Raw genomic sequence first — 26,018 nt, 5'->3', positions numbered from 1 at the left:
TGCATACACAGGATTAGCGTGTGCTACCTGAAAAACTACTGCCTGCTCAAGAGGAGGTGGTAGCTGCTAGCGTGTGCGGCATTTTAGAACGCGCTATTCATGCGTTAAGGCCCTAATGCACCTTTGTAAATGGAGCCCTTAAAGAGAATTTATAACTAATTTTGTTTGAGTTCAAGTTTAACCTGATTTGTGATAGAAGCTGTATTTGATTGATTTTTACCATACAGAAATTTTGTATAGTTTCTGGGTCGAAGTACAGAGCTCATGTGTCATTAAAGTAGTAACAAAGAAATTATTTTTTGTCCTGGCTGATGCTAGGAAAAAGGATATAAAGTATCTTTTTGGCAGTGTAAGAAGTTGTGTAGAGGAAATATTTATTGATGTGTCAAGGGATTTAGTTATACATTAGAGTATGTTTTATTGGAGTAAAAGTTTGGTTCAAATGAAAAATTTTGATTTTGAACCTTGGATTTGAACCTAAAAGTTGCTACATTGTGGGTAGGTTAAGTATAGAGAATTACAATTATCTTTTATTTTTATTTAGGTAGCTAGTTTCCACAAAAAATATATATATATTTTTAAGCCATCAAATAGGGATATTGTGTTTTTTTAGGCAGATAGTAGGTTTTTGATTTTCTGGAAAAGCTATTTCAAACACGGAGAAAAACTAGAGAAAAGGTACCCAACGGATCCCAACGAAAGAAGAAAAGGACTGCATACTCACCTGTTTGCGTCTGAAGAATTCCTTTCTGGATGATATCTGTAAAATAAAATTTGAAAAAGAATCTAACTTTTTTAAAACTATTGAACAAAAGTCTGTAAAACAAAATTTATACTATATAATTAAAATACACACATACTTATCTGATATTGTTGGACATGTTTAATAAGATTTTAAGGATTCTTTTTGTTGTCTAGAAAAGAAAGAATATAATTTTTAAGAATACAATTTTTTATTGAAAAAAAAAATAAACAGCTTTTAATAATTTTAATGGTTTCACCTGTTTAATATTTTCTATTTTGGGTGGAGGTTATACATTATTTGTGTACCTGTTTCCTGACTATAGAGAGAAACCTCGGCCAAGTGACTACAAATAGATATTTAAAGTGTATACTGTCTCTCAGACAGGGAGCGGGTTAAACTAGGTCAACAGGTCAGAGCAAGTGGCTTGGAAAACATCATCCTCCCAGATAGGAACCGAGTCCAAAAGACTATAAAAATGAATTCCCAAGAGAGCTTGTGGTTCCTGGCTTTCACTCTCTAAGAAGGGACCACATGTTGGTGATTCCTGACAAAGACTCTCTAAGCAAGGGAGGTCTGCTGGCTATGCTATGCCTGAGCTTCTACCCTTTGAGTATGTGACAGAGACCTGAAGAGAGTAACCAGACTCAATCTGCTGCTGCTCCAGTGTACAGGCCTCCTCCAGAACACCTGCCGTCTGAGAGATATCTTTTTTATAAGTGTTGGGCAGTGTGCCTAATCCTGCACCATGCCAGAGCCCTAACTGCATGTATTAGTGGGGAGTAGTCAGGAGGCTCAATTATTAGCCTGCAGGGAAAATGTGTGTTTGCTTTCCCAAATAACCCTACAATAGTGGGTAATTATATGCCTTATGAATTCTAACTTTTCTCATACCTAATTTGCACTTTCTTTTTTATTTATAACTTTACAAATTAAAGACAAGCATACAATACCTGAATACAGATTCATAAATTCTCAGGAAAATTCCTAATTTGCACTTTCTGGTAATTATTGTTATCTGCCACTTGCAATATAAATAAATATTTTATTTTTTCTAACAGTGAGCCTGGTCTATTTGCTTGTCAGTACTCCCATTGGCAAAGGGTATTTAGATCTTTGAGAATACAGATAAATAGATAAATAAAGATATTTCATTAACCAGAGTGCAACCATAATATAAAGTCTGTATCTCAGTGTCCTTGCTACTGCCAGGCCAAACAAGTGACCTCTATTTGCCTCATCAATATTCTTAAAGTGACACTGAATATTGCTGGTAGGGTAGAGTTAGAATGGGGCCACAACTTATAGGTCCTTTTTACTAAGGTGCGCTAACCGATTTAGCGCATGCTAAATCAGTTTGCACACGCTAAGTTGGTTAACGTGCCATAGTAAAAGAGGGGGGTCAGCAATACTGAGGTGGAGTTTGACTGAAAATGCAATTTCACCAGTTACCAGTGATATTCGGTTAACTTCTGGGTCAGTGCATGTGCATACCCAGTATTAAACATCCAGGTTTAGTTCAGCTTGATCCTGTGAGTGGAGTGGCTTACGTGCCATTTACCAACATGAGCTGAATATTAGTCCCAAATATTTTAATGTGTTGTCAAGTCTACTTTGTCATTTTTCAGTCATTTCTAGATCCAGATTGTGTAAGGTAAAATTGTGGTGAGTTTAATAGGGCTTGAATACCACAAAGGAAATGACATCCTCATAAAAGTAATGACTGAAACTGGCTGTTGTGATTTAGTAAGAGCTTTTCAGTTGTGAAGTGGATATTGTAACTCCCAAAAGATAACTTACAGAAACAAATTGAGCTAAATACTGCTCTAAACTAATTCATGCTTTATTGAGTTCTTTCGTGTCAATGAAATTACACAGTTAACTGTAGTGATCAGTTCAATAATCAGTCACAATGATGTACTACCAGTTCTCTGGTTCTTGGAAGTACAACAAAAGTTTAAAAATAGAACTTGGTAACTGATTCCAATTAAAAGCAAATTAAATCCTCCCAAGTTTTCATGATGAATCCACAAATACTTTTATTTGAATTCTTAGTAAAAATGTTGAAAGTAAAGATAAACTATCCCAAACAGTAAAAAACAAAACAATTTTTACCTCAATTCAAATAATGAAGCAGAATTTATAGATTTAGGGAACTATATAATAAACTTTGAGTATGTTAAGGCCTTTGTGTGCATACTGAAACTAATAAGCTATTCATGAATGTCTTAACGGGACAGGTACAAGGATTGAAAAGACATGAATGTGTACATAAAAAATTGCTTGTGGCTGCATGTGCAAATGATAGAATTTTCTGTGTGCTTATTAAATGCCCTCTTATTAATGTGACCATTTCATATACTAATAAACAAAAAAGAACAACTTCGCAGGATGAAGCATGCAGAAAAACACAGAGAAGATGACTAATGGTGCTACAAACTTTATTGACTAAAAAGGACCCAACACATAAGTGTTTCAGCCAACCGGCCTGCTTAAGGGGTCTAAAAACAGTAATAAAAACAATACATAATAAAATCTAATAAAAAAAATTATAAAAAGAACATTACATAGATAATAAAAACATTACATGAATGTTAATAAAATAAAAGAATATATGAACTGAAACCTACTGTGTTATACACGTGATTTATAAAATATATGAATATAAAAATTAAACATGAACACATACCTTGATGAAATTATATAAAATTGATATGTTTCCCTGAAAAAATTTAAGTGAGACACCATTTGAATCTATCACACAGGCAGGTATGTTTCATTCACATCTTAGGGGGAGGGAAAGGGGCAGTGACCACTAGGGGAATGTAGGGGGGGCAGTGGCATCCAAGGGGCGGGGCGAGGGGGCGGTCAGCTCCGGGTGCACGCTTCAAGGGAGTGCACAGCCGGCTAGGTCTGGAAGCTCCCGCGCTGCTCAAAACGGAACCTCAACGCGGCTGCCAACTCTGCTCTGAAATATGAGTTGGCAGCCACGCTGAAGTGCAGCAAGGTCCCGCGATGACTACTTCTGCTACCTCTGCTCCAGAAGAGGTAAGTGATGTTGGGGGGGGGGGGGCAAACTGGAAGCTGCAGTCATCGCGGGACCTTGCCGCAAAACCCTGCATCTGCCAGCCCAGCCCCCTTTCAACATCACTTACCTCTTCCGGAGCAGAAGCAGAAGTAGTCATCGCGGGACCTTGCTGATTTCGATGGAGAGAGAAAGGATCATAGCCGGGTGGTAGGAGAAAAAGGGAGTCAGGATGGTATGAAGGGTGGTGAAGGGAGAGAAATGGGGTCAAGATGGTAAGGAAAGGTGTAGAGGGTGAGAAAGAGGTCAGGGTGGTATGGAAGCGTGGTAAAGAGTGAAAAAGGAGGTCAGGGTGGTATGGAAGTGTGGTGAAGGGTGAGAAAGGGGGCAGATGCTGATGGAAGTGGGGGGAAGGGAGAAGAGAGACTGAAATACCAGACCATGGGAGAGGGAAGGAGAGGAGAGAGATGCCAGACCATTGGAAGAGGGAAGGGAAGGAGATGGATGCCAGACCAATGGGGGCGAAGGGAGAGATGGAAGGGGGAGGCATAAAGTTTCTGGTAGGGGAATAGAAGGAGAGAAGATGCCATATAGAAGGGGCAGAGAGAGGGTAGACAGTGGATGAAAGGAAAAGAGTGATAAGAGGATGAGGAAAGCAGAAACCAGAGAAGACAAGGTAAAAAAAATAAATTCTATTTATTTATTTATTTTTGCTTTAGGGGAGATGCATCGCTGTTTCAGTGGTGTTGCATTGTATGTAGAGTCCAGCTTCTTGGTGCTTCAGTTTAACCTTTGTGTACGTATTTTTATTCTATCTCCCCATGTACAAAACTATAGAGCGTTTTTTAGCGTTGGCTGTTACCACCATGGTTAAAAACCACACTAAAGTTTTGTAAAAGGGGGAGGGGTTAGTTTGTGATTACATACTAAGCAAAGGTGTTTTCTGTGTTCTGTGTGTTCGAAAAGACATGGTTTTCTGTTAGGATTGACTGTGTAGGATTGATCTGTACTAGTCTGGCTTGTTTAGTTTTACAATTGGTGTATTAATGTACTGCTCACTGCAGTATGTAAGATGTTGCCTTTTATTAGGTATACTCTTGTGTGACGTGTGGATTGTTACTAAAAATCATGTTTTTCATACAGATGGGGGGGGTGTCAAAAAATGATGGGTACGCCACTGGGGGGGGGTCAAGTCTTCATCTTTCCAGTGGCCATCTGGTCATTTTGGACATCTTTTTAGTACTCGTACATTATTAAAACAGGTATAACAAACATCTAACCTATGCCATGGACGAATTCTTAAATGTTTGATTATAGAAGAAAAACATCCTAAGCCTGTCCTAGTCCCTCCCATACCACACCTCTAACATACACCCTTGAGATTTAGATGAACTGCAGATAGACAGCATAGATATTCATATAGAATATAGGTTTTGAAAATAGTGAATTGGATGGGTTTAGCGAGATAAACATCTATCTGCCCTTTTATGCCACTTTTAGGACATTTACCTTTTTGAAAATGAGCCACATACTCACTTTAAAGCAGCCACTTCAGAAGGTCCCAAAATATTTAAGTAAAAGTACCTGGCAAAAACCCAAATAGTAGCAACATTCCATGCTACAGATCCCAGGCAGTGGCTTTCCCTATGCCTGTCTCAATAGCAGACTATGAACTTTACCTCCAGGAATTTGTCCAAAATATTTTAACACCAGTTACGTTAACCACTGTTAACACATCTTCTTGCAATGCAATGCATTCAACAGCTTAACTATTCTCTGAGTGAAGAAATATTTCCTCCTATTGGTTTTAGAAGTTTATTCCTGTAACTTTGAGTGTCCCCTAGCCTTTGTAAATCTTGATGGAATAAAAAAAGTAATTTACTTGTACCCATTCTACATTACTCAGGATTTTGTAAACTTCAATCAAATCTCTCAGCTGTCTCTTTTCCAAGCTGAAGAGCCCTAACCTCTTTAGTCTGTCCTCATATGAGGAGTTTCACCAGCTTTATTATCTTGGTCAGCCTTCTTTGACCCTTTTATAATTCTGCTATATCATTTTTGTGATATGGGAACCAGAATTGAACACAATACTCAAGGTAATGATACAGAGACATTATAACATTCTTAGTTTTAGTTACCATCTCATTTCTAATAATTCCTAGCATCTTGTTTGCTTTTTAAAAAAAAATCTTTATTTTGATTATTCGTTACAATACAATAATAACAGATATTCATGAATATCCACAAAAACTCTGTATATAGAATACATTAAAACATATATAAGGTAATTAATCAACCATGATCTAGTCCACATTATAGTGGTCACCAGCATTTTAAATAGGAAATCAAGTCTATCTATCTACCCTCTAAGGACAGGCAAATGGCTACTTTATATATCATACATCATCCTCCAAAAATAAAAATCAATATTGGAAATTAAACTTTCAACAAAGGTTTCTCTTTAATAAAATCTTCTAACTGGACTGGATCATAAAACACATAGAGGGGCATAATAAAAAAAACACGTCTAAGTCCCCTTTTGGCCTAAGGCCTTAAATGTTGAAAGTAGAAGCAGGGAAAATGTCCATAATCAAAAAAAAGTCCCAAAAAAGTTTTTTTTTTTTTTATAATGGCCTGCCTCTACGTTCAGCTGTTTAAACACCCAGACCACCACACTACGTCTAAACTTATACCTCATAATGATCCCAAAAAAATGCCTAAGCCCCAAATGTCCAACACAAGGGCTTTTAGGAGAAGGAGGAGCCAGTCCTTTGCCTAAAAGCTGGATTCTGTAACCGGTGTCTGTCAAAAACAACACCGGTTACATAATACCCCCCCCCACAACATCGGGCCAAGAAGGAATCCAAGCCCTCTTGCCCCGCGGCACCCCCGACCTCCCCGACGACATCAGGGCAAGAGGGAGTCCAAGCCCTCTTGCCCCGCGGCACCCCCGATTACGTTTGGGACAGGAGGGAGCCCAAGCCCTCCTGCCCCGCGATCCCCAACCTCCCCGATTATGTTCAGGGCAGGAGGGAACCAACCCGGCCCATGTGCCTGAGGCCCCACCCACAGGAGGGGCCTAAGACTCCCGGGCCTATTCTGGTTGGCCCAGGTGCCTTAGGCCCCCACCTGTGGGCGGGGGGTTCAGCCGCCTGGGCCAATCTGGCCCCATTCCGGAGCTGGCTGGCCTGCCGTACTGGCGGGCTTGGCACCCATCTGTACGGCCAACATTTAACAGGTATGGGGGGTGTAATTGGGGGTGAGGGGGGTTGGGGGGATCGGCGGGGGGGTCGCGGGTCAGGGAGGCTGATCGGGGGTTCAGGGGGCAGTCATTGGGGGGGGTTGTGTTGAGGGCAAGAGGGCCTGGGATCCCTCCTGCCCATATTGTAGTGGGGGGTGGGGGGTAGGGGATTCGCCTGGGCAGGATGGGTTGGGCTCCATCCTGATCGATCTTGTAGGGGGTAGGGGGCGAGAGGCCAGGAGGGCTTGGGCTCCCTCCTGGCCCCATTGGACTCGGGGGGGAGGTTGGGGATCGTGGGGCAGGAGGGCTTGGGTTCCCTCCTGCCCTGAACGTAATCGGGGGCTTGGGGATCGCAGGGCAGGAGGGCTTGGGCTCCATCTTGCCCCGATATTGTCGGGGGGGGGGGGTGATGTATCGTGGCAGGAGAGATGCCTCATCTCCCCTACTGCGATGCCATCACTTCTCTACCCGAACTGCCAAAACCCGCGGCAGGAGAGATAGGGCATCTCTCCTGCCGCGGGTCGCGGCAGTTCGGGTGGAGGAGTGATGGCATCACGGTAGGGGAGATGAGGCATCTCTCCTGCCACGATGCTTGCGGTGGAGGGGTAGGCAGTTTGCTGGGGCCACTGAGCTGATCACAGAAGCCACAATCAGCTCAGCGGCCCCTTTTTCGACACTTAGACCTGTTTTGTCTTCGTCTAAGTCAAAACGTATAAGTGCCGATTAGTCAACCTGTCAAATGTTTTGGTTATATCTGCTGCACGCCTAGGTCTAGGTCGGCCCACCTCCCGCCCTTTCCCCTCCTCTAAAAACGCCTCTTTTCTCTCTGTGCATTTAGAGGCAGGGGAAAGGCCTAAGCTAGTTTTAGATACGTCTAAAACCAGCTTTGATTATGGGTACTTGGACGATCAGACTTTTTGATCGTCCAAGTAGCCATTTAGGCCACTTTTTAGACTTTTTTTATTATTATTATTATTATTATTATTAACCCCCTATTTATCACTTCCATACGATATAAGGCACTTGCATGGAAATTTCAAAAAGAAAGTAGCTCCAACTGCCAAAACCATAGGATTTAGCTGGAGGAATTGTTTCCTTTTAAACTGAGTATGTCTAGAGACATCCGGAAAAATTATCACCCGTTGGCAACAAAACAGATCTTGTTTTTTCAAAAAATATAATTTCAAAATAGTTTGTTTTTCTAGCTCTGTCTTAAAGGCCACTAAGAGTTGCCCACTTATTTATTATGTCTTTAGAAGATTCAAGAAACTGTGATACATTCAAACTATCAGGTGACACCAATTTATCCATTTCACCTTCTTCTACTATTTCCTTAGAAGCCTTGAGATGTAATAGAGGTTATCAACTTCAAAAGCATCCACATTAGTATAATGTAATATCTCCCTCAAATACATTCTCAACAGTTCCATCGGAGACAAATAATGTGTAATAGGAAAATTTAATAAACGAAGGTTTTTAGCCCTTAGAGAATTCTCCATTTTCTCTAATTTAGCATGAGTCATGCTTAATATTAGAAGCAGCATTAACTTGTAAAGTACTTACTGCCTGATCCAATTTTTCTAACTTTTTTGCTGTTTGTGCAAATTTAACATCATGCTCATTAATTTTTACTGTTATTATATCAGATGAAAATTGACAAATTCAAAACGTTTTTTTGTAATGATGACTCTATTCTATTAATACATAGACAAACATCATTTAGAGAGATCACTTTATCCTTAGGGAGAACATCCGAACCTTGCCAAGTAACCATCTGCACTGGGGTCAGCTCTTTAGCTCCTCCTATGGATTGTCCTGAAACCTCCAGTCCAGATAATAAAGATAATTGTAGGGAAGAAGCTACTCCCTCCTTCAAAAGGGTGGATTCTTCTGACCCTAAAGAATATGATGGTTGAGGAGGTGGTGAAGGTTCCCCAGAGGACAAAGAAGCAGCTTGGGTATCTAAAGTTAGCTGCTTTCCCACATGTGGCAAAATGGGAACCATGAGATGATGATCCATCGGCCCCGACATCACAGCAGATTGAATTACTTTGGCCTTCCTCTTGCCCATATTGGAAGGGTTCAATATCCCTGCTCCCTGCTCCTCTTGGGTTCCAAAGGGTCTCAAAAGGGGCAGGCCCCTTTCGCCATGCCCCTTCAGCTCACAACCCAAAGCTCGCAACTGCGGGCCGCGTTTCACGGCTGGCTGGTGTTTTAAGGATCCAAAACAGGACCCTCTCAGCTGGCTGGGTTGGTTAGCTGCAGGACTGCCTGACCTGATGGAAAGTGCTTCAGCAGCACTAGCGACAGCCTCCCTCTGCAGCTGGCCGGTGTTTTAAGGATCCAAAACAGGACCCTCTCACCTGCCTGGGTTGGTTAGCTGCGGGACTGCCTGTCCCGATGGAAAGTGCTTCAATAGCACTAGCAACAGGCTCCTTCCACAGCTGGCCGGTGTTTTAAGGATCCAAAACAGGACCCTCTCATCTGGCTGGGTTGGTTAGCTGTGGGACTGCCTGTCCCGATGGAAAGTGCTTCAGCAGCAGTAGCGACAGGCTCTTATTAAGATTTTTTTTTTTCTTGGGCACTGACCCCTAAGTTGGACCCTAGCATCTGGTAACTATGATTTGGGTTGTTCATCCAAATGTGGTTCACTTTGCATTTGTCCATATTAAATTTCATCTGCCATTTGGATGAGCAGTCTTCCAATCTCTTATGGTCTGCCTACAATTTGATTGGAGAATCTTACCTACTGGCATTCAAGTTTGGGAAAAGGTAAACTTGGGGTTTTTTTTAGTTCTGATAATTTTTATTAGAAAGTTCAAAATTGCAAATCACAACCACAGCAATACAAAATAGTATCATAATTCTGAAACAATTAAACAAATCTTATGATCAATTAGGGGACTATTTTTGGAACATAATTTGCATACTCTTATCCATACTTTACTTATGTCCAAGTTGGATTATTGTAATATCATACACATGGGCATTACAAAAAGTAATCTAAGGAGATTACAATCAATTCAAAATACTGTGATTAAAATACCAAATTCCATTGGTTGCCAATTCATTCTAGGATACAATTCAAAACACTAACTCTAGTTCATCAGGTCCCTTATCATCAGCAACCTGAATATTTACATTCTTTAATATCTTACTCTCCTAACAGAATGTTGAAATCAATGCAGGATTTTAAACTGAAGCTCCCTTCAGCATAGAGGGCCAAATGGGAATCTACAAAAAATAAAGCCTTTTATTTCATTGGTCCCCAATTATGGAATCACCTACCACATGATATTAGATTAGAAGTAACCACAAAGGCATTCAAAACTAGGCTTAAGACCTTCTAGTTTAAGGAATCATTTGGAACTGGCATATCCTTATCAGATATCCCATATTTATTGATTTAACTTGATTCAGCGGTATGACATTTGGGGCGTGTAATGGATAGTGGACATTTGGGTCAGTATAGAAACTTTTTTTTAACTTCTTATAACATTATGCTATATGTATCCTATCTCTTTACTTTCCTATCTTTAATGGACTTCCTTTCATAAAATATTTGTATTGTAAACTGCTTAGATCTGTCATATGCTGAAGCGGTATAACAAGTTCTAATAAAACATAAACATAAATAAGACTATAGAAATAGTAATAGTAATACTGCAGGGTACAAGCTAAGAGGTATCAAGTCTCAGCTTTATTTATAACAATGCAAGAGAAAGGGATCCCAAGTCTGATTACTGTATTTTTTGCTCCATAAGACATACTTTTTTCCCTCAACAAGTGGGTGGAAATAAGATGCGGTACCTTTAAATTGTGGAGGTCGTGAACAGCTGACTGCTGCTTGATGGGGCCCGTGGCGAACAAGAATGCTAATCCTAGGCCCGCAACACTCCTAATTGTGCCAGTCTCCGGTGCTATGCTGGATGTCTGCCTGCTGTTTACCGGCATGTCGGGGCCAGCGGCGCACAAGCACACTGCTGGGTGGGCGCGCACCACTTCTGAATGGCTGCCTCAGTTCTCGCTAGATCCTCACGAGAACTGAGGCAGCCATTCAGAAGTGGAGGTATGTAAAGTGCTGGGGGTTTGTAAAAGTGATGATTGATTGGGGGGAACTGGGACTGAATTTAAAGGTGCTGGGGGGATATGTAAAATGATGATTGATGAGGGGGCTGGGATGGAATTTAAAGGTGTCCGGTATATATTAATATACAATTTGGTTCAGAATGTTTTTTTTCTTGTTTCCTTCTCTAAATCTGGGGTGCGCTTATGGTGAGATGCGTCTTATGGAGCGTAAACTATGGTATACAGTATTCCCCTGGTTTTTTGTGGTCAGTAGTTTGCGGTCCCGGTCATTCATGGTATTTTCCGACCGCGAACCGCCGACAAGGAGAGGGCAGCGGGAGAGACAGGAGAGAGCATCCGGAGCACTGACGAGTGCAGGAAATCACTCACTGTATGTTCCAACCACCTCTTCCTGCACTAAGTCGGGCCTTATCTAATCAGAAGCTGCTTTGACACGCAGCTCCTGATTGGTAAGGCCCGACTTAGTGCAGGAAGAGGCGGTCGGAGCATATATAATAAAGAAAAGCTGTATAACACAGCGATAGTACATCAGTAGCATGGAAATCCATACAAAATCAATAACAACATCAGACAAATTTGTCCCAGGTACATTAGATAGATTGTGAGCCTGCCAGGACAGACAGGGAAAATGCTTGAGTACTTGAATAAATTCAAATAAACTATTCTGAGCTCCCTTGGGATAACGATATAGAAAATTGAATAAAAAAATAAAATAGATAAGTTTTTACATTTTTACTATAATCTTGATAGGAATAAGAAGCTGCAAATAACCCACTTAAAGTTTTACTCCATTTGCCTGCTTGATAAGACTAACCCTCTCTTCTATAAAGCCATGCTAGCGGCTGCCACGCAGTAACGGCCCCAAAGCCTATAGAGATTTAAAGGGAACGAAACGGGGCCACGAAAAAGGGACCCCAAAGTCCTGTTTAAGCTAAGTGTTATTTCTAAACATATTATAACACACAGTGACTCTCAAACACGTTAAAAATCTTTATTATGAAAGTTTTTTTGAGACTGAATTAAGCAATATTCTGTGGAGTTAGTGATCAAAGTTTTTATAAAATCACAATGACTGGAAGGTGAACTCTTCACCCAAGGGAGGTATTCAAGCCTTCCCTACAGAGTTCCATATCTCTGAGTATTTTTATAAACTTTATTTTGACCACTCTCCATGAATTTTGTTACCAATACGGGTCAGTTGAATGATTTTGATATTATATTCTATAGGCACATTTATGATTCTGTGCAAGTTAGGAAACTCTAAATAAGCCTTGGATCTGTTAGGGTCATTTCATTATTGTTATATGAATATTGATTGGGTAAGGGATTTATGAAATTATAGGTAGTTAGATAACCCTATAAATTTTCATGAAATTCATTATAATATTAACTAATTTTATTCATTAGTCTTAATTGTGGGTGTTTAACAATCATTTTAGAATCCTTACATTTATTTATTATGTATGGTATTCAAGTTTTTACTATACTGTTATTATATACTGGGATGGATGTTAATGATACGTTTTTTGGGGAAAATACTTTGATGCCTGCGGGAGGGGGGGGTTGCTTATCTATATTTGCGTTTTCAATTTGTCATATGATTTAGGGGGAGGGGGAGGGGGGTTTCATGGTAAAGGTGTGGACGTGTATTGTTAGGTATAAATGTTAGACGTGTGGACGTGTATTGTTAGGTATAAATGGAATTAAGGGGTATGTTTTGTGGTTCCATTTCCTTTTTATAATAGCAAAATGACTCTGAAAATATTTTCTCTAAATGTCAATGGTCTCAATCATCCAATAAAGAGGAAAAAACACGTGGAGGGGCATAATTAAAAAAAAACGCCTAAGTCCCCTTTTGGCTTAAGGCCTTAAACGTTAAAAGTAGAAGCAGGGAAAATGTCCATTATCAAAAAAAAAAAAGTCCAAAAGGAGGCTTTTTTTGATAATGGCTTGCCTCTACGTTCAGCTGTTTAGACGCCCAGACCACCACTATATCTAAACTTACACCATACATTCAACCTAAAAAAAAGCTTAAGCCCCAAACGTCCAAAACAAGAGTTATTAGGCGAAGGAGGAGCCAGTCCTTCGCCTAAAAGCTGAATTCTGTAACCGGTGTCTGTCAAAAACAACACTGGTTACAGAATCCCCCCCTACAACGATCCGGGCAAGAGGGAGCCCAAGCCCTCCTGCCCTGGTGAACTGCGCCCCCCCTGCTGACATTGGGGCAAGAGGGAGCCCAAGCCCTCTTGCCCCGTGATCACCAACCCCCCCCCCCCCCCCGCCGAGTTCGATAGGGCCATGAGGGAGCCCAAGCCCTCCTGGCCCAACAATATCCAACCCCCCTCCCCTCACATGATCCAGCCTGGAGGGAGCCCAAGCCCTCCTGGCCCAGTGACACCCTCTAACCCCCAACCCCAATAAAATATGGGCAGGAGGGATCCCAGGCCCTCCTGCCTTCAATGCAACCCCACACGACCGTCCCCCCGAGCCCCCGATTGGCCCCCCGCTGACCCCACGACCCCCCCACACCCCTTCCCTATACCTTAAAACGTGTTGGTCAGATGGACGGGTGCCAAGCCCATCCATCCGACAGGCTAGCCATCTCAGGAATGGCTGGCCTTAGGGCCTGATTGGCCCAGGCGGCTCAAACCGGGGGTTCGAGGTCATGGGGGGTTGCGTCAAGGGCAGGAGGGCCTGGGATCCCTCCTGCCCATATTTTAGTGGGGGTTGGGGGTTAGAGGGTGTCGCCAGGACAGGAAGGCTTGGTCTCCCTCCTGGCCGGATTGTGTGGGGGAGGGGGGTTGTAGATCGCCAGGCCAGGAGGGCTTGGGCTCCCTCCTGGCCTCATCGGACTCGGCAGGGGGGTTGGGGATCGCAGGGCAAGAGAGCTTGGGCTCCCTCTTGCCCCGATGTCAGCAGGGGGGGGTTGCGGTTCACCAGGGCAGGAGGGCATGGGCTCCCTCCTGCCCTGATCGTGTTGTGGAGTTCGGGGGTGCCACAGGGCAGGAGGGCTTGGGCTTCCTCCTGCCCCGATAGTGTGTGTGGAGGTGATGTATCACAGCAGGAGAGATTGGCCATCTCCCCTGCTGCGATGCAATCACTCCTCTACCCGAACTGCCACAACCCGCGGCAGGAGAGATTGGGCATCTCTCCTGCCGTGGGTCACAGCAGTTCGGGTAGAGGGGTGATCGCATCACGGTAAGGGGTTAGAGGAAATGAGGCATCTCTCCTACTGCAATGGTTGTGGTGGAGGGGCGGGGGGGTAGGTTGCTGGGCCGCTGAACTGATCGCGCCAGCCACCATCAGCTCAGCGGCCCCTTTTTCGGCACTTATACCTGTTTTGACTTGGTCTAAGTCAAAACGTATAAGTGCCGACTAGGCAACCTGTCAAACTCTTTGGTTATACGTGTTGTACGCCTAGGTGTAGGTCGGCCCATCTCCCGCCCACCGCCTGCCATTTCCCCTCCTCTAAAAACGCCTCTTTTCTCTCTGTGCATTTAGAGGCAGGGGAAAGGCCTAAGCTGGTTTTAGATATGTCTAAAACCAGCTTTGATTATGGGTACTTGGATGATCAGGCTTTCTGATCGTTCAAGTACCTATTTAGGCCACTTTTTAGACATTTTTTTATTATGAGCCCCTTAACTTATTTTTAAAAAACCAGAACGCGGATATATACTATATACAGGAGACCCATCTAAATGCCACAGAAGCAAAAAGATAGAAGGTGGATGGGTTAAACATTGTTTTTTTGCTCCTGCAGTAGGAAAATAAAGCTGGGGTGGCCATTTAAGTTAGTGGAGAGTGTTTGGCTACATTCAGATTAATATCTGCAGATCCCACAAGGAGATGGGTACTGGTGGATATGAGCTTGGGGAAAGATATTCTGAAGCTTGTTAATATCTATGCACCTAATTCAAATCAAAATGTATGTTTTAAATCTCTTCAATAGTTGATTCTGCCACTGGCTGCTTCTAATTTAGTGGTGGTGGGGGACTTTAATGCAGTTATGGATCCGATATTGGATTAAAAACCTAGCAGAATAATAAAATCTTTAGGGCTAGATAATTTGGTATAATCTTGTGGTTTAAAGGATATTTGGCAAATTCTTCATTTTAATGATTGGGAATTTTCTTTCTACTCCAAGATACATAAATTATTTTCCAGAATAGATTATGGTGTCCTTTTATCAAGCTGTGGTAGGGGTTTAACGCGCATAACACCTCACGTTAAATCGCCTGCCGCACTAGCCGCTAATGCCTGCATTGAGCAGACGTTAGTTTTTTAGCCGGACGCAGGGGTTAGTGCGTGATAAAATGTCCGATGTGCTAACCCCGCTAGCGCGGCTTGGTAAAAGGACCCCTATATATTTGTATAAGATCAATTAATGCAGCAAGTTACAAAGGCCGCCATAGATCCAATCATTTTGTCAGATCAAGGTGGAATTTGGATTGAACTGAAAATGGATGAACAAGATTACAGTAGACCTGTCTGGAGATTCAATAATACATTGCTTGCATATTCCAACTTAATTGAGGAATTTAAATAAAAAATTACTGAATATATTCATTTAAATGCCTCAGAAACAGGGACGGTGTGAGATAATAAAATTTGCGGATGACACTAAACTATTTAGTGGAGCTTGGACTAAAGAGGACTGCGAAGAATTGCAAAGGGACTTGAGCAAACTAGGAGAATGGGCAACGAGATGGCAGATGAAGTTCAATGTTGAGAAATGTAAAGTATTACATCTGGGAAGCAGAAACCCGAGGTACAACTATACAATGGGAGGGATGTTAGTGAACGAGAGTACCCAAGAAAGGGACTTGGGGGAAATGGTGGACATGACAATGAAGTCAACGGCACAGTGCGCAGCGGCCGCTAAGAGAGCGAATAGAATGCTAGGTATAATCAAGAAGGGTATTACAACCAGGATGAAAGAAGTTAGCCTGCCACTGTATCGGGCGATGGTGCGTCCGCATCTGAAAAACTGCGTCCAATATTGGTCGCCATACCTTAAGAAGGATATGTCGTTACTCGAGAGGGTTCAGAGGAGAGCGACACCTCTGATAAAAGGGATGGAAAACCTTTAATACGCTGAGAGATTGGAGAAACTGGGTCTCTTTTCCCTGGAGAAGAGGAGACTTAGAGGGGATATGATAGAGACTTATAAGATCATGAGGGGCATAGAGAGAGTAGAGAGGGACAGATTCTTCAAACTTTCAAAAATATAAGAACAAGAGGGCATTCGGAAAAACTGAAAGGGGACAGATTCAAAACAAATGCTAGGAAGTTCTTCTTTACTCAGCGTGTGATGGACACCTAGAATGCGCTTCCAGAGGACGTAATAGGGCAGAGTACGGTATTGGGGTTTAAGAAAGGATTGGACAATTTCCTGCTGGAAAGGGGGATAGAAGGGTATAAATAGAGGATCACTGCACAGGTCCTGGACCTGTTGGGGCCGCCATGTGAGCGGGCTGCTGGGCACGATGGACCTCAGGTCTGACCCACCAGAGGCATTGCTTATGTTCTTATGTTAGATGAAGTCTCTTTGGAAACCTTATGGGATGCTTTTAAAGCTACTATGAGAGGGCAAATAATCTCACATTTGGCATACGTTAGGAAACAGCTCAATAAAGAATTTTCTAATTTGGAGCAAAATATTAAAGAATTGGAGGCACAATTGGCCCTAAAATGGGACCCAACTACTCTGCAGACCCTCTTAAAAGATAAATATATGTACAATGAGCTTTCCTCTCAAATGGCTAGGAAAGAGCTGTTCTCTGAGCAACCTCTGTATTATGGAAAGTCGTATAAAGCGGGAAGAGTATTAGCTAATTACCTTAAAGCTAAAAAAAAAGGAAAGTAAAAATAGTGGCTATCACAGATAAGAATGGGGAGACTCAATCTCAAATTGGAATTATCTTAAAACAATTTTTGAAATATTATAAATCCTTATTCAAATGAAGAATAGAGGGTTTAGAATTTTTAAAATTAAGGACCAAAAATTCCTGAGCATATAAAAGGAAGTCTTCAGGAGCCTATATCTTTGAAAGAATTAAAAACAGCGTTGAAGTCCCTTAGAGTTGGATCCGCTCCAGGTGGTGATGGTTTCACTGTAGAGTTTTACAAATCATTTCAATGTACCCTATTACCTCACCTTTGGGATGGAGAAAGAAAGGAGGTCAGAATAGTATGGAATTATGCTGAAGGGTGACAAAGGGGGGGGGTCAGGGTGGTAGGGAATCATGCTGAAGGGTGACAAAGGGGGGTCAGGGTGATAGGGAATCATGCTGAAGGGTGACAAAGGGGGCTCAGGGTGGTATGGAATCATGCTGAAGGGTAACAAAGGGGGGTCAGGGTGGTATGGAATCATGGTGAAGGATGAGAAAGGGGGTCAGGGTGGTATGGATGCATGGTGGAGGGAGAGAAAGGGGCAGATGCTGATGGAATTGCAGGGAAGGAGACATAAGGGGGAATGATACAGCATGGAATTGGGTTGTAGGGAGCGAAAGGGGGCAGATGCTGATGGAAGTGGGGGGAAAGAGAGAGAAGGGGCAGATGATGGAAGTGGGGATAAGGGGCAGATGATGGAAGGAGGGGGGAAAGAGAGAGGGGCAGATGATGGAAGTGGAGAGAAGGCGAGAGAAAAGGGCAGATGATGGAAGTGGGGAGAGAAAAGAGGGCAGATGATGGAAGGAGGGGATAAATAAAAGGAGGGTACATGATGGGGGAAAAGGATTGAGTTAGGGAAATACTGGAGGGGATGAGGGAAAGAGGTGGCGAGCTGTAGGTAGACAGTAAAAAAGAAAATTGATGAGAGGGTAGAAACATAGAACATGACGGCAGAAAAGGGCCACGGCCCATCTAGTCTGCCCACACTAATGGCCCACCCCCTTACTAATCTAATCTAATCTAATCCTTAGGTGTGTATATCGCATCATCTCCACTACTACCTCCATACTACTACTACTTACTACCTCCATGAAGAGATCCCACATGCCAATCCCATCTTTTCTTAAAATCTGGCAAGCTGCTTGCCTCAATTACCTGTTGTGGAAGATTATTCCAGCGATCAACCACGCTTTCAGTGAAGAAATATTTTCTGGTGTCACCATGAAATTTCCCACCCCTGATTTTCAACGGATGCCCTCTTGTTGCCGTGGGTCCTTTAAGGAAAAAGAGATCCTCTTCCACCTCGATACGGCCTGTGACATATTTGAACGTCTCGATCATGTCTCCCCTCTCTCTACGTTCCTCGAGTGAGTACAGCTGCAACTTACCCAGTCGTTCCTTGAGATCTGAGACCATCCTGGTGGTCATTCGCTGAACCGACTTAACTCTCCGCACATCTTTTTGATAATGCGGCCTCTAGAACTGTACATAGTATTCCAGATGGGGTCTCACCATGGATCTGTACAACGGCATTATGACATCGGGCTTACGGCTGTCGAAACTTCTACGGATACAGCCCATGATTTGTCTAGCCCTGGATGAAGCTTTCTCCACTTGATTGGCAGTCTTCATGTCTTCGCTAATGATCACCCCCAAGTCACGTTTTGCTACAGTTCTTGCTAGGATCTCACCATTTAGGGTGCAAGTCCTGCATGGATTTTTTCCGCCAAGGTGCATGACCTTGCATTTTTTGGCATTGAAACTTAGTTGCCAAGTCTTTGACCAATGCTCCAGCAGGAGTAGGTCCTGCGTCATACTGTTGGGCATTGAGCTTTTGTCGGGCACTGTGCTTTCATCTGTTATGCGGTTGCCTACTATGTTGCATAGTTTGGCGTCATCGGCGAATAATATAATTTTATCTCGAAGCCCCTCAGCCAAGTCTCTTATGAAGATGTTAAATAGGATCGGGCCCAAGACCGAGCCCTGCGGCACTCCGCTGATTACCTCCGTCGTATATGAGAGGGTACCGTTTACCACAACCTCTAAGCCACTCCCTAACCCATGCGGTTAATGTTTCACCCAGTCGAACCCATCGAACCCATCTTGCTCAATAACCTGCGGTGTGGGATGCTATCAAACGCTTTGCTGAAGTCCAAGTACACGATGTCCAGGGACTCCCCTATATACAGCTTTCTTGTTACCCAGTCAAAGAAGCTGACCAGATTTGATTGGCAGGACCTTCCCTTCATAAAACCATGTTGATGGGGATCTCGTAGATTCTCCTCGTTCAGGATCGTATCCAATTGGTGTTTGATTAGTGTTTCCATAAGTTTACTCACTATCGATGTGAGACTCACCGGTCTATAATTCTCAGCCTCCGTCCTGCATCCCTTTTGTGGAGTGGAATGACGTTAGTAAGAATGTAATCTAGATGGATGCAGAAAATAAATTGAAAAGGAAATGAGGGAAGAAAGGGATTGCAGAAGAGAGGTGTGGGAGAGGGAAGGAGAGGAGAGACCAATGGGGGTGAAAGGAGAGATGGAAGGGGGAGGCATACAGTTTCTGGAAGGAGCATCGAAGGAGAGAAGATGCCATATAGGGGCAGAGAGATGGCAGACAGTGGATGGAAGGAAGAGAGTAACAAGAAGATGAGGAAAGCAGAAACCAGAGAAGACAAAGGTAGAAAAAAAATTTTCTATTTATTTATTGCTTTAGGAGACATGTGTCACTGTTTCTGTGGTGTTGCATTGTATGCAGAGTCCAGCTTCTTGCTGGTTTAATTTAACCTTTGTTTATGTATTTCTATTTTATCCCCCCTTTTACAAAACTGTGGAGCATTTTTTAGCACCAGCCATGGTGGTAGCAGCTCTGATGCCCAGAATTCTATGAGCGTCAGAGCTGTTACCACCGTGACTAAAATCCACACTACACTTTTGTAAAAGGGGGAGGGGTTAGTTTGTGACGACATATTCCATACTAGGCAAAGGTGTTTTCTGTGTTCTGTGTGTTTGAATGACATGGTTTTCTGTTAGGATTGACGGTGTAGGATTGATCTGTACTAGTCTGGCTTGTTTAGTTTTACAATGGATGTATTGATGTTGTATTGCTCACTGCATATGTAAGATGCTGCCTTTTCCTAGGTACTCATGTGTGACATGTAGATTGTTACTAAAAATCATGTTTTTCCTACAGATGGGGGGGGAGGTGCCAAAAATGATGGGCCCCGGGTGTCACATATGCTAGGTACGCCACTGCACATAGGAGCAGTGTCTTAGGTTTTAAACCTTGTAGCCTTTGACCTTTCAACAGCTAGGAAGAGAGACTTTCAGCCAAGCCCTATCAATGTAGGTCTCAGAAATATTTTAATTGTCACCCAGAAATATTAAGTCTTTTAAATGTCACTCAGATCTCTGCCGTAGTTTGCCTCCCTCTGCTGCAAGTTCATGTTCCTGTTTCTGCTTAGGTGGACCATGGCAGAAGAACAGCACAAGGAGGCTGTGGGTAGTGCCAGAGAATCGCTGCTGTGCTAGTCACCCCTTACATTTTAAAAGGTGATTGGGGGAAGGGAAGGACATCCTAGCCCATGGGGGAGCCCCTGGAGCAGCTGATTTTAAAATGGAGGGAGAGATGCTGGGCATTCAGTGGACTTGGGGATGGTAAGGATGGAGGGAAGGAAATGAAAGGAAGAGATGTTGGATAGGGGAATTGAGGGAGGGGGCAGGAGGCAGGGAAGAGAGGAATGGCAAGGAGGGTCACCTTACTTAATTTCTGCCCTGGGTCCTAGCATATCTAACACTAACCCTGCTTTAAGTAGGGCTTTTATAAAATGATTCTGGGATCTTAACTTCTGTCTATGTGGCTTATCAACTGTTGTGACAGCCTTGGGTGATGGCTGTCATGGTCTTATGCATGGGAAAAACACATATGAAAGTATCGAGAGGAGAACCGGGCAACTATAGACCTGTGAGTCTTACGTCTGTCCCCGGCAAGATGATTGAATCACTGATCAAGGATAGCATAGTTCAGCACTTGGACACACACGACTTGATGAAACCCAGTCAACATGGATTCAGGAAAGGGAAATCGTGTTTGACGAATTTACTCCAATTCCTTGAGACCGTGAACAAGCAAATTGATAGTGGAAAGCCGGTGGACATAGTATACTTGGACTTCCAGAAGGCATTTGACAAAGTTCCACACGAAAGACTTCTCAGGAAACTACAAAGCCATGGCATAGAGGGAGATATACAAAGATGGATAGGCAAATGGCTGGATAACAGGAAGCAGAGAGTGGGCATAAATGGGAAGTTCTCCGACTGGGAGAAAGTGACTAGTGGTGTACCTCAGGGCTCGGTACTTGGGCCGATCCTTTTTAATATTTATATCAATGACCTGGAAAACGGAACATCCAGTGAGATCATCAAGTTTGCAGACGACACAAAACTCTGCCGGGCAATCAGATCGCAGAAGGACAGTGAGGAACTCCAGAGCGATTTGTGTCGTTTAGAAAAATGGGCGGAGAAATGGCAGATGAAGTTCAACGTGGAGAAATGCAAGGTAATGCATTTAGGCAGTAAAAATAAGGAATACGAGTACAGAATGTCAGGTGCAACTCTGGGAAAAAGTGAACAAGAAAGGGATCTGGGTGTACTGATAGATAGGACCCTGAAGCCGTCGGCACAATGCGCGGCAGCGGCAAATAAGGCAAATAGAATGTTGGGCATGATAAAGAAAGGAATCTCGAGTAGATCGGAGAAAGTTATAATGCCGCTTTATAGGGCAATGGTCAGACCCCACTTGGAATACTGCGTCCAACATTGGTCTCCCTACCTAAAGAAGGATATAAAACTGTTGGAGAGGGTGCAGAGATGAGCAACTAAACTAGTGAAGGGTATGGAGAAACTGGAATATGAGGATCGACTTAAAACACTGGGATTGTTCTCCCTTGAGAAAAGGAGACTGCGTGGGGATATGATCGAGACCTTCAAAATACTGAAAGGAATCGACAAAATAGAGCAGAGAAGATTATTTACATTGTCCAATTTGACACGGACAAGAGGACATGAAATGAAGCTAAGGGGGGGCAAGTTCAGGACTAATATCAGGAAGTTCTGCTTCACACAGAGAGTGGTTGACATCTGGAATACTCTCCCAGGGGAGATTATTGCGGAATCGACAGTCCTAGGCTTCAAAAGCAAACTAGATGCATATCTCCTTGAGAGAGGCATATAAAGATATGGTTGGCTATAAAATAAGCCAGGTGTATACCTAGCAGGGCCTCCGCGTGTGCTGATCGCTGGACTTGATGGACCGAAGGTCTGATCCGGAGATGGCGCTTCTTATGTTCTTATGTTCTTATCAGAACTGCCAAGTTTCCTAGTTTCAGGAGGGAGACATATTGGCTATTTCTAGTTTTGAACTTATACTCCAAAGCAATTTATGATGTATAGCTCGTGATCAGTGACCAACTAAGACTGAACTGGTCCTGGGTGGAAAAATTGAGATCCCCACCACCACCACCACAACCACCACTACCACCACCATAACACCATCACTCCCTAGATAGAGAGGACAGGGGGAAGGAAGATATACATTTCTTAAAGCTGAAATATTACAATACCTTTGTTGACTGAGCATTGCTTTCATCCTAGTGCTTGTCTTCTGCTTTTCGGGGGGGGGGGGGCTTATCTTTCTCCAGGGTCCTTTTGACATTTCTTCTCTGTCCAACATCCATCGTTCTTCTGTGCCTCCGTCTGTTCTGTCTAGTGTCTTCACTCTGTGTCCCTGCCCCTCTGCTCCCGCCAGACTCCCAATCTATTTTATGGTCCAGTTCTCTCTCCCTCTTCCCTTAGCTTTCCTCCCCCTTCCAGAAACTCTTACTATCTTTTACCTCTCTCTTTTGGTCTGTCTCTCTCACCATCACACTATTCCTAATGCCCCATCCAGTGTCTCTCCCCTTCATCCCCCTCCTCTTCCTGCACTGTCCAGTATCTGTCTAGCAGCTAGCTCCCCTCATTCCCCCAGCACCTGGGTCAGGTGTCTGTCTATCCACTCCTGTGTGGATCTGGCCTCTGTTTCCCTCCTCCCCACTGATCCAGAAAACACTGTGTGCTGGTCATGACAGTAGCAGCACTGAAGGTTGCTTTCTGTCTGGTAGATCCTTTCCTCTGCTGCAACCCACCCATAGCAAATTACATCAGAGAGGCGGGTTGCAGCAGAAGAAAGGTCCTGCTGGACAGAGAGCAGCCTTCTGCACTGCCTCTGAGACAGCAGGGAGGAGGAAGACAAAGGCCAGACCCATGCCGGGAGTGGAGAGATGCAAGACTTGATTGAAGGGAAGAGGAAAAGAGAAATTAAATGAAAAGTGGAATTTTGCCAGGTTCGCTCACTGGTAGCTATGCCTCTGTTCTTGAAAAATACAACATGCAGAGGATATCCGAAAGAACTGCCTCTGAGGATTTCGCATCATGTATGGCAGTGGTGGTGATCACCTTGCCAGAGATGTTGCCTGTTCTTAGAGGAATCTCGGGACCCCAGATGATAGCCATCGGAACTGGGGTTGATGGCTTGTAATTATTATGATCATTTAACATCAGATCTTAATGCTTTTTTTGGAATATATTTTATTTTTATTTCTCTCTATACTTATTTTCATCTCTATTTTTTATTTTTTTTAATTATTATTTTAATTTTATCTTTAACTTATTTATTCATTACTTGTTGGAATATTCATTTCTATCTCTATCTCTACCTCTGTCTTTATATTTTTATTTTTACTTTTCATAAATTGTTTCTTCAGGTACTTTAGTTAGATTGTGAGCCTTTGGAACAGTTAGGGAATTTCCAAGTACCTATCTTATTTATCTTTATTTATTGTATCTCCTAATGCATCATTTTTGTAAACTGCTTAGAAACCTCACGGTTATTAGCGGTATATAAGAATTAAATTAAATTAAATTAAATCTTTTCCGTTAAGCTACACACCTTAAAAGTTGAAAGGCAGCTTATATGCTACATCCCCCGAAGAAGACCCATTTGAGGTTGAAACGCCTATAAAAAACAAAGGGCGTCGGGAATTAGAAAATATCAACGTTGATGGTGGCAGGGTCCACCAAGTTTAAAGATAAGTTTTGCATTTTGTTTATTAATTAATTGTTACATAAATTTATTGAGATATTTTAGTAAAAATAGCAAAAATATTTAAAAGATAAAAAACAGTTTATTGGTAGGTAGTAGTAGGCATAAATGATTATAAAGCCTTTTATGATAGGAACTTGAAATGATATACATATCATTCTAAAGATCGATGTGCGCAACATTTATGATATGCCCATCACTAGCTTCATTGCTCAAAGAAAACAGTAAAAAATAATATGGTTAAAAATGTTCATTATTATAAGGAGTAGCAGAGATGACCAAGGAGCAGAAAAAGGATCAAATTAATATGAATGTTTCTCTGTCTTGCCTGTTTAGATTGTAAGCTCTTTCGAGCAGGGACTGTTTTCTTACTCTTTGTGACTGTACAGCGCTGCGTGCATCTGGTAGCGCTATAGAAATAATTAATAGTAGTAGTAGATCTAAAGAATGTCACTACCCTATCAAATTAATGGAGTTCATTTCCATGTTTTAACATTGCTTTTATTGATAACTGCTTTGATTTGTCTGACAACTAAAGTAGTTTATCAAACCTATTAAACAATAAACAATCCTTACATACACCACATACTGTGACTATATGGTTATCATATGTAGCAGTGCTTATAAATCTTTTCTGTATAAAAACAAGAATTCCTGACATAGGCATTAGCTAAGCCCATCAAGCTATATGCTGGAAACAAAGACGGAAAGCTGACAGGTTTGACGGTCAGTCTAGAGGAAGTGTGTAAGCAGATTGATAGGCTTAAGAGCAATAAATTCCCGGGACCAGATGGCATCCATTCGAGGGTCATCAAGGAGCTGAAAGGGAACATAGCTGAACTGCTTCAACTAATAGCTAATCTGTCGATCAAATTGGGAAAGATTCAGGAAGACTGGAAGGTGGCGAATGTTACGCCGATCTTCAAGAAAGGTTCGAGGGGAGATCCGGGAAACTATAGACCTGTGAGTCTGATCTCGGTACCGGGAAAGATGGTGGAGTCACTGATAAAGGACAGCATCATTGATCACCTTAATGGACACAGGCTGAGGAGGACCAGTCATGAGCAGTAGTGGCCAGTAGGGGGTGGTGTCTATGGTACAGTAATGAAATGGACGTCAGAACATAACGCAGTATTTTATGGAATTTTTCTATAAAAAAGCCTGTTTTTCGTATGATTCTGGGTAACTCTAGTTAGATACAAGCATATGTGTTAGTTAAGGCCACACCCAATAGAAGCGTACGAAAAATTGGTGAATAAAAATCTGAACATGGATGTAGCCAAGGCCAGAAAAACACACTACACATTAATATTAAGGAAAAGCATAATAATATTCTTTTTATGTACAGTGGTACCTCGGTTTACGAGTGCACCGGTTTGCGAGTGTTTTGCAAGATGAGCAAAACATTCGCAAATTTGGTGCCTCGTAAACCGAGCTTGCCTCGCTGTACGAACGCCGCGCATGCTCGAGGCCCGGCACAGAAAGCAGATTTTCGGGCACAGGACATGCTGATGCCGGTGATGCTGATGCGGAGGCTACACTGGAAGTAAGAAGAGGGTTTGGGTGGGTTGGGGGATCTCAGGTGGCAGCAGGGGGGGTGCATGATGGCAGCAGGGGGTGCCGGATCACGGGGGGAGAGTTCTTGTTCGCGGGGGGGGCCTTCGGGGGGAGCAATGCCGGTTCTCGTGGGGGGGGAGCAGCACTGCTGGCTTCGGGGGGGGGAAGGTTTGGGGTGGGAACATATCAAAGCAAGTTTCCCTTACTTCCTATGGGGAAACTTGCTTTGATATACGAGCATTTTGGATTACGAGCATGCTCCTGGAACAGATTATGCTCGTTATCCAAGGTACCACTGTACTTTGTTATTAGGCTAGATCATGGAGAAAATCAGG

The 26,018-nt window shown here is 42.9% G+C and overlaps 1 long non-coding RNA gene across 1 annotated transcript in view; it reads right to left on the bottom strand.

Moving 5' to 3' along the window:
- Positions 1 to 722: 722 nt before the first annotated feature.
- Positions 723 to 26,018, bottom strand: part of LOC117353841 — a 49,504-nt gene continuing 24,208 nt past the window's right edge. Inside the window, exons 2-3 of the long non-coding RNA XR_004538044.1 lie at positions 861 to 914; positions 723 to 760 (exon numbers count right to left, since the gene is read on the bottom strand). This is a non-coding gene — a long non-coding RNA (uncharacterized LOC117353841). The remainder of the gene's footprint in view (positions 761 to 860; positions 915 to 26,018) is intronic.

This window comes from Geotrypetes seraphini, chromosome 2, assembly GCF_902459505.1.
Source record: "Geotrypetes seraphini chromosome 2, aGeoSer1.1, whole genome shotgun sequence".
Lineage (NCBI taxonomy): Eukaryota > Metazoa > Chordata > Amphibia > Gymnophiona > Dermophiidae > Geotrypetes > Geotrypetes seraphini.
The sequence above is the reverse complement of the archived record's forward strand: the minus strand, read 5'-3'. Positions and strand labels throughout refer to the sequence as shown.